Source organism: Macrotis lagotis, chromosome 4 (genome assembly GCF_037893015.1).
Source record: "Macrotis lagotis isolate mMagLag1 chromosome 4, bilby.v1.9.chrom.fasta, whole genome shotgun sequence".
In the NCBI taxonomy this organism is placed as follows: domain Eukaryota; kingdom Metazoa; phylum Chordata; class Mammalia; order Peramelemorphia; family Peramelidae; genus Macrotis; species Macrotis lagotis.
In genome coordinates, this window is record NC_133661.1 from 189601098 (window position 1) to 189616711 (window position 15614).

Sequence of the window (15614 nt, forward strand, 5' to 3'; positions counted from 1 at the left end):
TTTAGGTGCCCACCTGGGCCAGAGATGAAATAATTTTTAAAGCCTTACAAGTAGCAGCAATTTTAGCATTAAAGCACTGCTCACGGGTCAGTAAGTGGCACAGTGGATAGAGCAGTGACCCTGGAGTCAGGAGGACCTGAGTTCAAATCTATCCTCAGACATAATAAGCTTCATTTGTTTCATAACTTCTATGAAAAGCTGTGTGACTTTGGGCAAATCACTTAACCTCATTGTCTTAGAAAAAGCAAAAAAAAAGAAAACAACATTGCTGTTTTCTTTAAACTTCATTGCAATGTTAATTCTACCTCCCATGGTGTTGCAATTAATATTAATCTTGGAAAAATACCTGATCCTAGTTATTAATCTTCTTAATCTAAGGTGATATTTGTTCAATGATAGAATCTCCATGTTGGTCATACCATGAACTCTCTTATAGCTGGGCAGTATGAAATGATCACTTAATCTTCAACATCTCCACTATTTTGTTTTCGTACTTCTAGACACTATTTGTTGTTTTCTTAAGAACAGCAGGACTCTTAAAAGATACTGCTATCCTTTTGTCCTAGCACAGAAAGGTGGAAGAGAAGAAATTATAGAGAGAAGCTAGAGACTAGTTTTCCGCGCTTAATTGTTGGAAAGATTATAGTGAAACACTGCAACTTAGTGGTCACAAAAATCCCCTGTGATGTGTGGCTAAAGCAATAGAGCTGTAGAATTTTTTTTACTCAATTTTTATAGTACATTCTCTGCCATCAAGGAGTTTTTGGATTTCTTCTTATGACCCATGTAGGAACTACAATGATCCTCCACTGCTTTAAGGTGTCATTTTTCATAACAGGGTTGCATTTGAATATTTTGAGGATACCTCTTCTCATTCCACTTAGAAGTGTGGGAGGATCAACAGGGAATTTTCATAGAAGTTATGAACCAATTGGTGCTTATTTTATGGCCTCATGGAACTAAGGGGCAAATGAGTTGTTACTCATCCCAAATTTTAGGGTAACAAAGTATGCTGGGAATAGGAACAAGACAAGTAAGGAAATGCCAGTATTTTTGAGATTGAATACAAGTGATTTGTGAATGGCATTTGAAGTCAAGTAAACTTTTTATTTCACATAATAGAGATGAACTATGAATGGTGTATTTTAATCCCTTTAGGTAAAATTCCCTCATTCCCCTTCAACAAACCAATATAACCTGAAAATAGAATAACGTTATACAAATGCCTACTGATCATCTGCAGCCAAGAGGCAAGGAACATATTGGAAATTCAGGTTTGAAGAAAGAATTTATTTTGGGGGAAGTGTTTTTATTTTCTCCACAGTGAAGCTATCAAGAAGGTAGAAAACTGTCAATATCTTCCTGGTGAGTCATAAAGAGCATCTAGAAAATAAAATTTGGGAAGGAGAATGGAGAAAGGGTTTGGACACACACTAAATAGTGTGAGCCTAATCTCTGAAGCTTTATTCTGAGCTTTATTTGTGGAAACTGGTGAATAAAATAAACCTTTTATTACTCTATGTTACACTTTATCACAATGAAATTTTTTGTCTATTTTATTTGTGTTACAGATTATCTGAGTGAATTGAAGAGATGAGGCAAAAGCATTGAGCTAATTGGTAGAAGATGCTAACCAAATCAAAAAGGTAGTATGACAGTTTCTGATATCAGCCACTCATCAATTGGAAGGATTGATACAAATATTGGTGGATATAGCTGGGTCCCATTGATTTGTGGCTGTTCTTTGCCTTGACCTGAAAGTAGTATTAGAAAAGATTTCTATATTTTCATGTTAAATCTTCATGTTAAAATTGTTAGGGGCTGTGGTAAACTTCTGTTTTCATTATTGCTCAAAGTAAGTGATCCAATGGTCATTTTATAATTTAATTTTTAACCAGTTTTCTTTCTTTGGTAGATTTTCGATAAAGTATAAAAAGGTAATTTTACAAAGAAAGAACACTGAGATAGAAGTAGAGTGCATTCGTAACACACAGAAAACTTACAAATCACCCACATGATAGTAATATTTCAGCAGGACTCTTGTTGCTGATTTTTCTCATCTGCTTAGCTATAAGAAAAGTCAGTGGAAAAATCACATTAGTTGCTGCTAATGTGTTAGGCTATTGAAGCATTCATATATCATTTTTCTAGGTGTTTTGAAAAAAACAAATAACTCCTTTGATCCTCACAACTCCATAAAGTAGATATCATTATTATGCCCAATTTAAAATTAAGAAAATTGAAACAAATTTTAAATTATGTAAAACTAGACAGTAGCTGAGTTCTTGATTTGTTTCAGGTTTTGCCTCTAGATTCAACACTTTATTCACTAAGGCATTAGCTATTTCCATATGTTATTATGCAATAATTCTAAAAGACTAAGCTACTAATACATACTATATATATATATATATATATATATATATATATATATATGCAATTAATTAAGAGACATGTAATGATTTCTGAGACAGGAGACAAAAAGTGAAGCAAAAATATTAATGTAAGAACATAAGAGGCTTTGGGAAATTATTTTAAAAGGGACATGCAGCAATGGAATGCTTCACTAAATAGTTTTTGATTGAAGGTAATATCATGAAAATAGTTTTCACCTCCTAGAATCAAGAACTGAAAGGATTTAGGGACTCCCTGGGATCCATAGATAATACTTAACCAATATACAAAAGTTTCATGAAATGAGTTAGAAGATAGTATGGTTGCAGAATATAAACACTTCCTAGTACATTTCATTTCCATCAAATTTCAATCCTTAACTAATGCAAAGAATAGTCATGGTATGAACCATACTAACATTTTTCCAATAGTATTTACTTCATATCCAGTACTCAGGTTCCTTGATGGATCTAGATTATCAAATTTCCTCCAACTTGAAAAGGGTCTGAGGATGTCTTTTGAATTAAAAAAGGATTTTTTAAACCTTGTAAGTAATTAAATATTCCAAACAATTTGGAATTTTAGACAGATGAATTCAGGACAGTTCAGGACAAAGTAGTTCCAAAAGTTTTTGTTATATGGCTGTAATTTGAGCAAGGTCATTTTAATGTGGACATTCTGTAGGATATTCCAGGAAAAAGGTGGAGGAGACACTGGATATCTGGGTTAAGGAAGGCAATTTCTAGTTTTCTTATTAGTTTAATTTGGGTACTTAAGCTTGTGGTCTAGGATGGGACTTCAGAAGTTGACTTCATAGATACAGAAGACTTTCAAAGGGAGTATGTGCTGCAAGACTCAAACTTGTTATATACATTTATAGATATAGTTTTTACAGAGAAGTTATTTACCTATTTATTCCTAACTATTTAAAAAAAATGTCTTCATTCACCACTTACTAATTGTTAAGGAGTTCTTTTGGGCCATGAGAATAAAAGACAAAAATGAACATTGTTCATAATTATTACACATTTTATGTGGAGTAGACAAAATGTAAAATAGAAATATTTATACAAAGCAACAGAAACTATTTTAAGGGGGACAGTTTGCTTTTAAGTGGTGGGATCAAATAAGAAGTGACATCTCAACTGTGCTATCAGGAAAGCTAAGAATTATATGAGACTGGCGTAAGTTAAAGTCATTTAGGAAAGGGATGGGATTCCATGATGATGTGAACCCAGGAAGGCAGATTGGGTAGAATACAAAAGTGCTACACAATAGGGTGGGAAAGGTAGATGAGAAACATTATGTAGAACTTTAAATTTCAAGATGAGAAGTTTGCATTTTATCCTAAGGTCATTGAATATTATTCTTAAATTTTTATTTTTAATTTATGAAATAAACAATTTTTATAACAGAGTAGAACAAAAAATGGTTGTATATAAAATTGAAAATTTTTATGTACAATTAGCTATTTCTTTCACTTATATAATAAAGTTACCATGTAACTCTCTTACTTCTCCCTAACCTGGAGATTAATGTCAATAAACTTATATATATATATATATATATATATATATATATATATATACATATATATGTATATATATACATATATATATATATGCAGAGAGAGAGTGAGTGTGTATGTGTTTATAGTATGATTTTACATCTATATCTGTAAAATCATTCTATATATTTTTCTATATACTGTTTTTTCTGAATGTAGATAGCATTTTCCTTCATAGGCTTTAACAACTACTTTAGGTTTTTGTATAAGTTAAAATCACTTATTCCCTCAAAAGTCACCTTAAAATAATATTCTTGTTACTGTATATAATGTTCTTTTGGTTTTGGTAATTTCACTTCATGCCAGTGCATCCATGTTTTCCTAAGATCATCAAACTCATCCTTTTTTATAGTAGATTTGCATTTCATCATAATTATATAACACATCTTGTTTGGCCATTTCCCAATTGATGGGCCTCTGTAATTTCCAGGTTGTTTTGCCACCAAAATACGAGTATTTAAGAAAATCTAGATTCTTTTTCTTTTCCCTAATCATTTTTGGAAGAGACCTAGTAAAGTACAGATTGTTTAATAATAGAATTCCAGTTGATTATACAAAATAGGTGGGTAAGTGCACAATTCCACAGTGAATTAGTGTCCCAATTCTTCCACAGTCCCGCCAACATTTATTGCTTTCCTTTTTGATCAATATATTGGTCTTATAGGTATAAAATTACAACTGAAAATTGTTTTAGATTGTATTGCCCTAATTAATAATGACTTAGAAATTTAGATATCAGTATCATGAAAATAATTTTACAAATATTAATATAGAATTTGTGCTCCATGTGGATTTGAGGTAGGAAATTAAAGTCAAAGAGGTAAATAAGGAGACTATTTCAATAGTACCATTAAGACGTGACTAAGTTCAATTAGTTGAAGTGTTGTATTAATGGAAAGAAATGACCAATGCAACAGATTTTGTGGAGGTAAAAATGAAAAAATCTGGTGATTAACTGAGCATAATTTGAAGGAAATGGAGTATTAAGGCTTTTTTTAAAGGATGGTGGTGGAGGCGGGGGTGGCTGAAGCCGACATGCCCGAGTCCGCGCCCCGGCGCGCGGCTGCGCCCCGGGTCTAGCGGGGCAAGAGGGCACTGGGCGCCGCGCCTTCATGGAGGAGCTTCTGCCCCGCGCCTGTTGCCGCCGCCTCCTCTGAGGCCACTTTCGCTCTCGCTGCCCGGCGGGGCCGCCGCCTCCGGGGCCATGCTGGCCGCCTGGCTGAGCCGGGGGTCCCGGGGGTGTTCCGGGGTGCCGGCCGCAACCTCTCGCCCCCCCCCCCGAGCCCGCGGAGCCCTGTGTTTGGAGTGGGGGCCCTCGCCCGCGGCGGGCGGACTCCAGGAGCCGCTGGCGGGCTCCAGCGGGCGGCCCCGGCCCGCCCTGGTCCCGGGCCCCGCCGCCTCCTGCAGGGGCTGGGGCCTCCCTCCCGGACACTGGGGGGCCGCTCCCGCCCGCGCCCCCGAGCCGGCGGGGTCACCGCGGCCGCCTTGCGGCTGGCGGGGTGCGGCTGGAGGGGACACAGCTCCGGAGGGGGGCCGGGGGCCCCTGGACGCAGGCCGCGAGCCGCGGACAAGAACCGGCCCTTGGACTTGGCGCGGGAGCGGCCTCCGGGCAGCCCGTATGAAAACTCATAGACGATCCCAAATTAATTGTCAATGACAAGAATTGCCTTGGCCCCAGTTTGGGGTTATTTGATTATTGAAGAAGATTTTAATGTTGCACAAGGAGTTTTTGCTTTAGCTGGCCTAACTGATTTGTTGGATGGATTTATTGCTAGAAATTGGGCCAACCAGAAACCAGCATTCAGAAGTGCCTTTGACCCACCTGCTGATAAAATTCTCATCAGTGCCCTTTATATTAGCTTGACATGTGCAGATCTTATTCCAGTTTCACTTACTTACATGATTATTGCAAGAGATATAGTACTGATTGCTGCCAATTTTTACATGAGATACAGAACTCTACCATCACCACGAATTCTTGCTAGATATTTCAATCCTTGCTATGCCACTGCTAGGTTAAAGCCAACACTCATCAGTAAGGTGAATACAGCAGTTCAGTTACTGTTAGTGGCAGCTTCTTTGGCAGATCCAGTTTTCAATTATGTTGACAGCATTTATGTTCAAATACTTTGGTGTTTTACAGCTTTCACCACAACTGCATCAGCCTACAGTTATTGTCATTATGGCCAGAAAACAGTCCAGGTGAAAAAAGGCAAATAAATGTCATCCATCATTATTATCTGGGAAGCAGCCAGACATCATTTACATCAGAACCAGCTGGTAATCTACAAGACTCTCCCTTTTTTGTTAGTTTGGGAAAGACTTTATCAAAACATAAACCATGTCAGTATCATCCCAAGTGAAGTCCAGTGCAGTGAAATTAAGCTTAAGTCATGTACTGTACATATATGGAATTTTCCAATGTATTTTTAAATAAAAATATAATTTGGAATTTTTTAATCTTAGATTTCTTAAAAGTAATTAAAATTAGTCAATTTTGAAGTTTTTAAAGAAATATTTCCAGAAAAATAGCCTATATCCAGGTTCCCTTTTTACATTAAGTAGAATTTTCATTGTTAAGAAAGCACTGACAAAAATCAGTGAAAGAGAAGGAAATTAGATTCAATGTGAATTTACATTCAACTTGGGTAAATAATTTTATTTTTCAAATCTCTGATCTGTAACAGTTAATCTGGATATGTCATTTGTTAAGAATGGTGATATGAATGACAAGCTAAATTATAAAGGGATTAAATGAAGTGTGTTTTGAAAATAAGGTCAAACACATAATGGAATTCATATTGTTTTTAGTCTTCCAAAATCTTTGATGCCTAATAGTTTATTTATTATTTATTTCAGGATAATGAGTAACAGAATAGTTAAACTTAACATAGGGGAGGACATATTACTGTTTGCTACCTAAGGATCAATGATTACTTTATGACTTTGCACTATGTTTCTAAAATAGACAAGTTTTCATAATATTAGAACTTGTGTTCATGTGATATTATAAATAATAATTTAAAAGATTTGTATTTTTCCAAGTTTTTTTAAACTTCTGGAAATATTGTTTTCAAGAAGATAATAAAGGAATAAAATAGTAGGGAAAAAAGGATGGTGGTGTCATCAATGAAAAATGATTTGAGAGATATGAGTTCTGTCATATTCATGCTGATTCTGAGAGGCCTTTGAGAGAGAGAGGTAGTGATGTCTAAATAATAACTGCTAGCACAATACTTTTTAAAGAGTCATTTATTTGCATGATGTCTTTAAAGATCATTGGTCTTGAAGTCAGAATTGTTGGTCCTTTTAAACATGATTCATTATTCATTTTCCCTATTTTGAAGTCCTTTTTATCATGTCTTTTAAAAATGATGTTAACTTAATTTTGTTGACTTGCTTTAAAAAATAACATTGTTGATTAAGCTGAGGAAATTGTGGAGTTTAAGATAATATAATCACTGGGATCTTAATAAATATCTGTGGAGTGAAGCACTTATTACAAAAGATATTTACTTATTTACCTATTTTTATTGATGGCAGCACCAGTCTTTCAGGCAGTAGGTTTGCAGTTTGGAAGACATCATTGAAATTTTCCTCTCATTTAATTCTAATATCACCTTAATTTCCTTATCTTGTCAATTCCACTCTCACAAAATTACTGGCATTTTCCCTCCATTCACAGAATCTATGTCTTAAACTACCTAAGATTATTTATTTCAGTGATTGTAATTCTAGAACACAGCATTTAGTAAAATTTTATTAATGACTAGAGAATAATATAATATTTATGTAGTCCTTCAGTGTTTCCAAAGTATATAAAATGCATTAAGTCATTTGATCCATCAGACTACTGGACTTTTCAAATTTCAAAATCACTAAATCACATTTCCCTGAACCATCAAAAGCCTCCTTAACTGTTGTTCCCCAATTCATCTTCATTAAAAAAAATATCAGAATGAATAATGCTAGACCCTGAAGTAAATGAGCAAAATTATGAACAGTATTAAGGAAAAATAAGTAAGGAACTTGTTGAGCTAGATAAGAATAGTTGGAATTGCTGACTGAGAGGTTGTTTTTCATTGGTTTATAGAAAATTTGGGTCTTGAGACCCACTGATATATGCAGCATTTACTCAACTTTTCAGGAGTCTTGTTAAAATAAAAAGAATTGACTAGACTTTTTAACTTAGTCATCAAATATTTTTAATGGAATTTATATTCTTAATATTTATGTATGCATATATATATATATATATATATATATATATTTCAATGGAAATTTATCTCCTCTCTCTGCTACCTCACATCTGCCTGCCATTAAAATGTGTGTGTTGCATGTTACAAGCTTGTATATTCAAGCAATTCTCATATTAGTCATATCCAAAACAAGTCTCATTCTTGGTTCTACGTCCTTCAGTATTTCGTTAAGAAAAATGTAACATCCTTCATCAATAATCCTCTGAAATCATGATTCATCATTATATTAATTCAGTTTCTAATTATTTCAAAGATTTTTATATCTGCTGTATAAATTGTTCTCTTATTTCTGTTCAATTTCCTCTGTGTTGTTCATATATGACTTCCCAGTTTGCTCTCAAACAAGTCCGTTTCTCCTTTCTTACAGCATAATATTATTCCATAATTAATTCAGTTATTTCCAAGTGCATAATACCCCATCAGATTGTCATTTTTTGCCCTCAAAAAGGATAATGAATATTTTGATACAACTTTAGAGTTTGTTATGGTAGCATCAACTCTTCCATTGTTTTACTCTTCCTACTCTCTTTTTGCCTTCCATTTCCCTCTTATTCACTTCTATCTGATACCTTGAGTTTTTTAAGACAAGGTTTGTAACTCTCATATATCCATTCTTCTCTAGCTCTCATTTTTTATACATTTTTTCTTTGGATTTATCACTTTATCAATAAAAAAATTTTGAAATCTTTCAAAAACTCTTGCTTTATCACTTCCAGGAATTCAAGATAAAGTTGTACCCAAACTACTTTCTGTCAAACTGTGTGTGTGTGTGTGTGTGTGTGTGTGTGTGTGTGTGTGTGTGTGTGTGTGAGAGAGAGAGAGAGAGAGAGAGAGAGAGAGAGAGAGAGACTTTGCTCATAGATATTTTGGGTTCATTGATATCTGCATGAATTTCTTGAGCTTCTCTATTATTAAAACAACTTCTATTTGGTGGGATTATTTTTTCTTTGCTTACTCTTCTATCCTACATCCTAACTTCAGATTTTACATTAGGGTTGGACTCTGGGAATTTTAGAATGGAAGTTTGTGTTGATCTTATTTCTGCTAGGGTTCACTGATAATTGTTTCAAGATCTCAGGGTTAGCTCAACCTGGGGAACTGAAAGTATTAGATGTCCCCAATGTAGTCTGAATAAAACAGTTCATAAAGTTGAGGAGAAGAATGTTTTAAAAAGCAGAATTGGCCAGATGGAAAAAAGAGATAAGAAAGCTCTCTGAGGAAAACAAATCCTTCAGATGTAGAATGGAACTAAAGGAAGCTTCTGACTTTAGGAGAAGTCAAGACACAATACTTCAAAATAAAAAGAATGAAAAATTAGAAGAAAATGTGAAACATCCCATGGAAAAAAACAACTGATCTGGAGAAGAGATTCAGGAAAGATAATTTAAAAATTATTGGGATACCTGAAAGTCATGATCAGGAAAAGAGCCTTGACATCAGTTTAACATAAGTCCTACAGGAAATTTCCCAGATATCCTAGAAGCAGAGGGTAAAATAGAAATTGAGAAAATCCACTGATCTCTCCTGGAAAGATATCCCAAAAAACCCCAGGGATATTATAGGCAAGTTCCAGAACTCCTAAGTGAAAGAGAAAATAATACAAGGAGCCAGAAGGACACAATTCAAATATCATGGAGCTGCGGTCATGATCACACAACTTAGCAGCAACTACATTAAAGGTTCATAGGGCTTGGAATATAATATTCCAGAAGGCAAAAGAGCTTGGAATGCAAACAAGAAACAAAGACTCAGCAAAACTGAAGTCCTCTTCCAGGGAAAAAGATGGACTTTCAATGAACCAGGGGAATTTCAAATGTTCCTGTTAAAATAGCCATAGCTGATCAGAAAGTTTGATCTTCAAATACAGGACTCAAGTGAAGCATAGAGAGTGTAGGAGAAGGCTAAAATATGAAGGACTTAATGAAGATGAACTACAGGTATTCCAGCATAGAAAAATGATACTAATGTGATCTGAACCAGAGTAAAGCCTTATTGATTACCCCTGATTTGAGATTTGCAAGTTCATGATCTGAGCTAAAGTGTGACTTTAGCCTATTCATGAATTCATCCCCATGAGTTATCTGAAAAATCCATAGTTTCAGAGTCACAGAATCAAAAATTATTCTTTGTTTTAGTATTCTAATTTTTGTTATTATTCTGTAGTCTGGAGAAGTTGATGAAATTGATAATGAGTTGTGATCCTATATGCTTTTGGACTTGTTTTTCTATTAGTTAATATATCAACCAGAGTTCCTTGCCAAGGAACTCATTCCACCTTAGTTCTAAATTTATTCCCTGTTTTCTTTTAGATTTGGGACTTGAAGCTGAGTGTTGGACTACCAAGTTACCAGTTGGTTACCTTGTAATGCCTTGAAATGAGTCTGGGAATCAGGTACCTCTTTTTCCTGCAATATAAAATTTTTCTCTTCTTTGATGCTCTCTGTTTTCATCACTCCAATTTAACATAACTATTGTCCACATATCTCTTTCTCCTTCTGCCAACATAAAGAAAAAATAATTCACTGTGAATTTTCTTGTATTTATTACATAAAGATTCATTTAGGGGGATGCTAGGTGGCACAGTGGATAGAGCACTGACCCTGCAGTCAGAAGTACCTGAGTTCAAATCCAGTCTCAGAAACTTAATAATTACCTAGCTATGTGGCCTTGGGAAAGCCACTTAACCCCATTGCCTTGCAAAAACCTAAAATAAAAGATTCAATTAGTGTCTTTTCTAGATCTATTTGGATAAGTTTAGAGGGATCTCACCATATTTTTTCCTATTATTCCATCATCTTGATTCTTCTTCCTGAATTTCATAAGCTATATGGAATATTATAATTTTCATATAAAGCCCTTTTTGTAATACAACTGTTGTAATTTCTTCCTGATTTTCTTCCTTCTAAGTATCAACATAGTCAGTTTGATGAAAGAATTGAATTATTCAATGGTGTCAGAGTTTGTATTCATAGGAATCTTTATGTCTTGTACTATGCAACATCTCCTTTTGGTTTTCTCCTCCATCTTTTATGTTTCCATTGTTTTGGGAAATCTCCTCATTGTATTCACAATGACTTCTGACCCTCATTACAATCTCCTATGTGTTTTCTGTTGGTTAATTTAGCTTTTATTGATATGTCTTTCTCCACAGTTGTTGTTCCCAAGATGATTTATGACATTTTCTATGAACATAAAATCATATCATTCCAAGGCTGTATCACCCAGATATTCTTTATTCAGTTAATGGGAGAAACTGAGATGGTGTTACTCGTTTCTATGGCCTTTGACAGATATGTTGCCATTTGTGAACCTCTCCACTATCTGACTATTATGAATCCAAGAATATGCATTTTTCTCAAGATATCTGCTTGGGATATTTGTCTCATACACTCTTTTACCCAGTTTGTTTTTGGGGCAAATCTGCCTTTCTGTGGTCCTAATGAAATTGACAGCATTTTTGTGACCTTCCTCGGTTCATCAAATTGGTCTGCATGGATACTTATAAGTTAGAGTTTATTGTCACAGCTAACAGTGGTTTTATCTCCATTGGCAGTGTATTTCTCTTATTCATTTCCTACATTTGAATCTTGGTCACTGTTCAGAAGCATTCTTCAAGTGGATTGTCCAAGGCTCTCTCTACTCTGTCAGCTCACATCACTGTGGTAGTCTTACTTTTTGGTCCATGTATCTTTTTTTGTGTGGCCATTCCCTACAATGCCAGTGGATAAATTTCTTGCTATTCTTGATTTTATTATTACCCCTATCTTAAATCCTTTTATTTATGCATTCAGGAACAAAGACATGAAAGTGGCAGTAAAGAGACTGAGCAGCCTGTTGGTGAATTAAAAAAAAAATCCCAACATTATGATCTACCGGTGAAGAATATGCTTTCATTTCATCCTGGCTACCTTATAATCTGTGAATGTCAACATTAGTTCATTAAACCTGGAGTTATCTTGATAACAAGCTCTATTCCAATGGACCTCAAGATGATTTCCACACTATCGCAGTGTGCCAAAACATGTTGCATATAATTTTTCAATGGTTCAATCAAATAATTTATTTCTTTTACATCTTTGAATTCCAAAAAATTATCGTGGCAAATCTTTATAGATTTATATATTCTTCTTGCTTGCTTAATGTGAAGGGTGTCCCAAATGCCTTTAAGTCAAGCATAAAGCAAAACTTACAACTGCATTAAGACTTTTCGGACAACTTATTAAAATCTTCATGGGCAAGTACACTTTATTGAAAAGAGAAATTAATTTTTGTTTGACTTGCAGAATTTTCTGCAAATTCAGGAACTTTTTTTTACAAGTTACTGAGAGGCACTAATTCTATCTTTTGCAGGGGGATTATTTTATCAATCACAAAATGCTCTTCTCTCTTGAAAAATCTATAGAAAAGAGACATGAATCTTTTGCTTCAGTCCATTTAATTATTATGTTTTGGAGACACATCACTGTTGGCTAATAAGAGATGGTGTACTTGAGTGATCTTGGCTGTTTATGTTTAGCTACTCTTTAAAGTCCTTTTCAATTGTATAATAGTTTAAGGTCATAATATATCTACTCTTTCTCTAACCTGCAAGGCTTTTCCCAATTAATTTCTCTTTATACAATTTATCCTTCAGACTGCATTACAAAAGTTTATAATCAAACTCAAAAATGATTAATTGTCCTTTTTGACCTATTACAATCAGATTTGAACTATATCATAAGGGGGAAAATATTATTCCATATCACCCATTCTCTTTTCCCTGTATTCTGTGCACTTCAATATAATTTTTACTTTGCAATAAGGGAACTTTTATGAAATGTTATCTGTAACATCTTTTTTGTCTCCTTTCACTTGTTCATGAAGTAGCAACAATCACTTGCATTACAAATAGCATCTAATAAAAAATATGTTACTAGTATCACAAATGAATCAGTTCTGGATTAAACTTTTCCATTGAAGGAAAGTCCATGACTTCAAAAGAAAACATACTTTGTTTAAATATGTTAAAACATATTTAGTGTTTTGGGATAGTTCTAAATGTCAGAAAATATGTACTCAGGGCAGCTAGGTGGCACAATGAATAGAGCAGTTTTACTGGATTCAGAAGGACCTGAGTTCAAATCTGAGCTTAGACTTTTAATAATAATTGTCTAGCTGTGTGATCATGTGCAAGTCTCTCTTAACCACATTGCCTTAAATAAATAAAAAAATTTAAAAAAGCAACCATGTAATGCACTTTGATTTCTTTACATCCATAAAATCAAATAAATATATGAATATATTATAATGCGTAGAAAAAGGGAACTTCTAAAAATGTAGACATGCAACCATATAAGTTGTGAGCTTTCCATTGCCCAAAATTTTAAAATAAATCTTTGAAGATTGAGGCTAATGCCATAACCAAGATCCACACCTAATAATATAGCCTTTTGTTTTCTTAGCTAAAATTTGTCCATGTTCACAGTAACTTGTAAATGTCGATCACAGTTCTGTCCTCTGGAATAACATGGTATAAGTCAAATAACTCTTCCCCATGACAAGCCCTTTAGGCAGTTATTTTTTCTTTTTTCTATCTTATCTGTCCTCCTGCATATTTTTAACTTTTTGACTGTTGAAATGATTTATAAACCTCTTACCTAAAGATTCCAATTCATAAAGTCATTTAAGCTTAAAAAATTATGTTATCTCATTTTGATTTTCACAATAACCTAGTGATTTAGGCTTGTGATTGTTCTATTTTTTGATGAGATAACTGAGGCTCAAATAAATTCATGACTTTTTCAAAATCACATGTTAGCATATGAGTATTTTTAGAGTATTTGAACTCAAGACATCCTTATTTCAAGCCTAATTTCTTAGCCTTCATGTTAGCTTAAATTCATCCTTCTATGAAAGTGTTTCAGTATATCAATGTTCTTAAAACATCATTTTAAGAATGTACAAAATACTTGAGGTATATTCAGAATAACAGAAATTCAGTGTTATTTAGTATGTTTCTTCTCTTGTTAACTACCTTAAAATGCCTACAAATACCTCAATACATTTTTGACAACTATAATATTTTCAATGTGTTAATTTGCAGATAACTAAAGTTGAAAAATTATTTTTGCATATGCTACTGTTAAGACACATCACTGTCATTGTCTATCTCTTCAATTCTTTAAAAATTTCAAATTCTTAAGAAAAGGAAATTTTGTTTGAACATTTATCTTTAGTAAATTATATATTGTTAATTTTGCACATTTTTTCTTTTTCCTGATCTTGATTCTTTATAGTTCACTAGAAGTTCATCCCAAAGTATATCATCTTTTTAATGGATTAGCCTAGTTTTAGAGACATCATTGTTCAAAAAGTAAAATAAGAAAGGATTAAAGACTGCCAAACAATTGTAGTAAATTCAAGTAAACTCAGAATCTACTTTAAATAATGTATATTTGGCCATCTTTCAGCATCTTTTTCACAATTATCTTATATAGGATTTCCCTTCTCCCCCAAGAATGTGATCACCACCCTCTTTAGATTTCAAAATGTGGGAAGTCCACTTCCTGTACATGGTTGGGAGGTGACATTTTATTTCCTTGCAAGAGCACAAGACTGAGGTCAGAAGACAAAAGTTCACCTTTTGTCTCTGTTTTCTGTCACCTGTTTGACCTTGGGCAAGTAAACTTCTTTATACTTACCTATAAGGTGAGGTAATTAGATTAGATATAATTCTTAGATAGTTTCTCACTTTGTGTTCATGCTCTCTTTATAGTAGTTTTAACTACACTTTTTGTTATATATAATACACATTTTTTCAAGGCAATAAAGGCAATAGGGTTGAGTATCTTGCCCAAGGTCACAACCAGGCAATTATTAAGTATCTGAGAACTGGATTTGAACTCAGGTCCTCCTGGTTCCAGGTCCAGAGCTCTATCCACTGTGCCAACTAGCTGCTCCAATATTACACTTTTCTATAGAATTTAAGCTTTCTGGCATTGGGAACCTTATTCTTTCTATGTCCCCATCCTTTCATATCACAGACTTTAACAGGTTTCTATTGAATCAAAATGTCAATCTGATTGCTCTGTTTCCTGAATAGAAATCAAAAGTGTGTATATATATATATATATATATATATATATATATATATATATTAATTAGGCAATTGGATTGCTTAGGAAATGATATCAATGGGTATCCACTAGGTTTGTATAAGAGTTGATTGTAGTCATAGATGAAATTATACACATACTAATAGGGTCTTGATGACGTGGACTGAGGAGAATGGATTAGAAGTCTTTTTGGAGTGTTTTAATTTTATTCCATTTCTTATTCATGCATAACAACCAGAGAAACAGTGTGATATAGTGGATAGAGTGTAGAACTTGTAGCCAGAAAGTGTTAAATTTGAA

At 34.0% G+C, this 15614-nt stretch overlaps 2 pseudogenes; both read left to right on the forward strand.

Moving 5' to 3' along the window:
- LOC141522825 (cardiolipin synthase (CMP-forming) pseudogene) overlaps positions 1-6314 on the forward strand; it is a 35748-nt pseudogene extending 29434 nt beyond the window's left edge.
- A 4832-nt stretch (positions 6315-11146) lies between these two features.
- On the forward strand, positions 11147-12066 carry LOC141520217 (olfactory receptor 4F6-like; annotated as a pseudogene).
- Positions 12067-15614: the final 3548 nt, after the last annotated feature.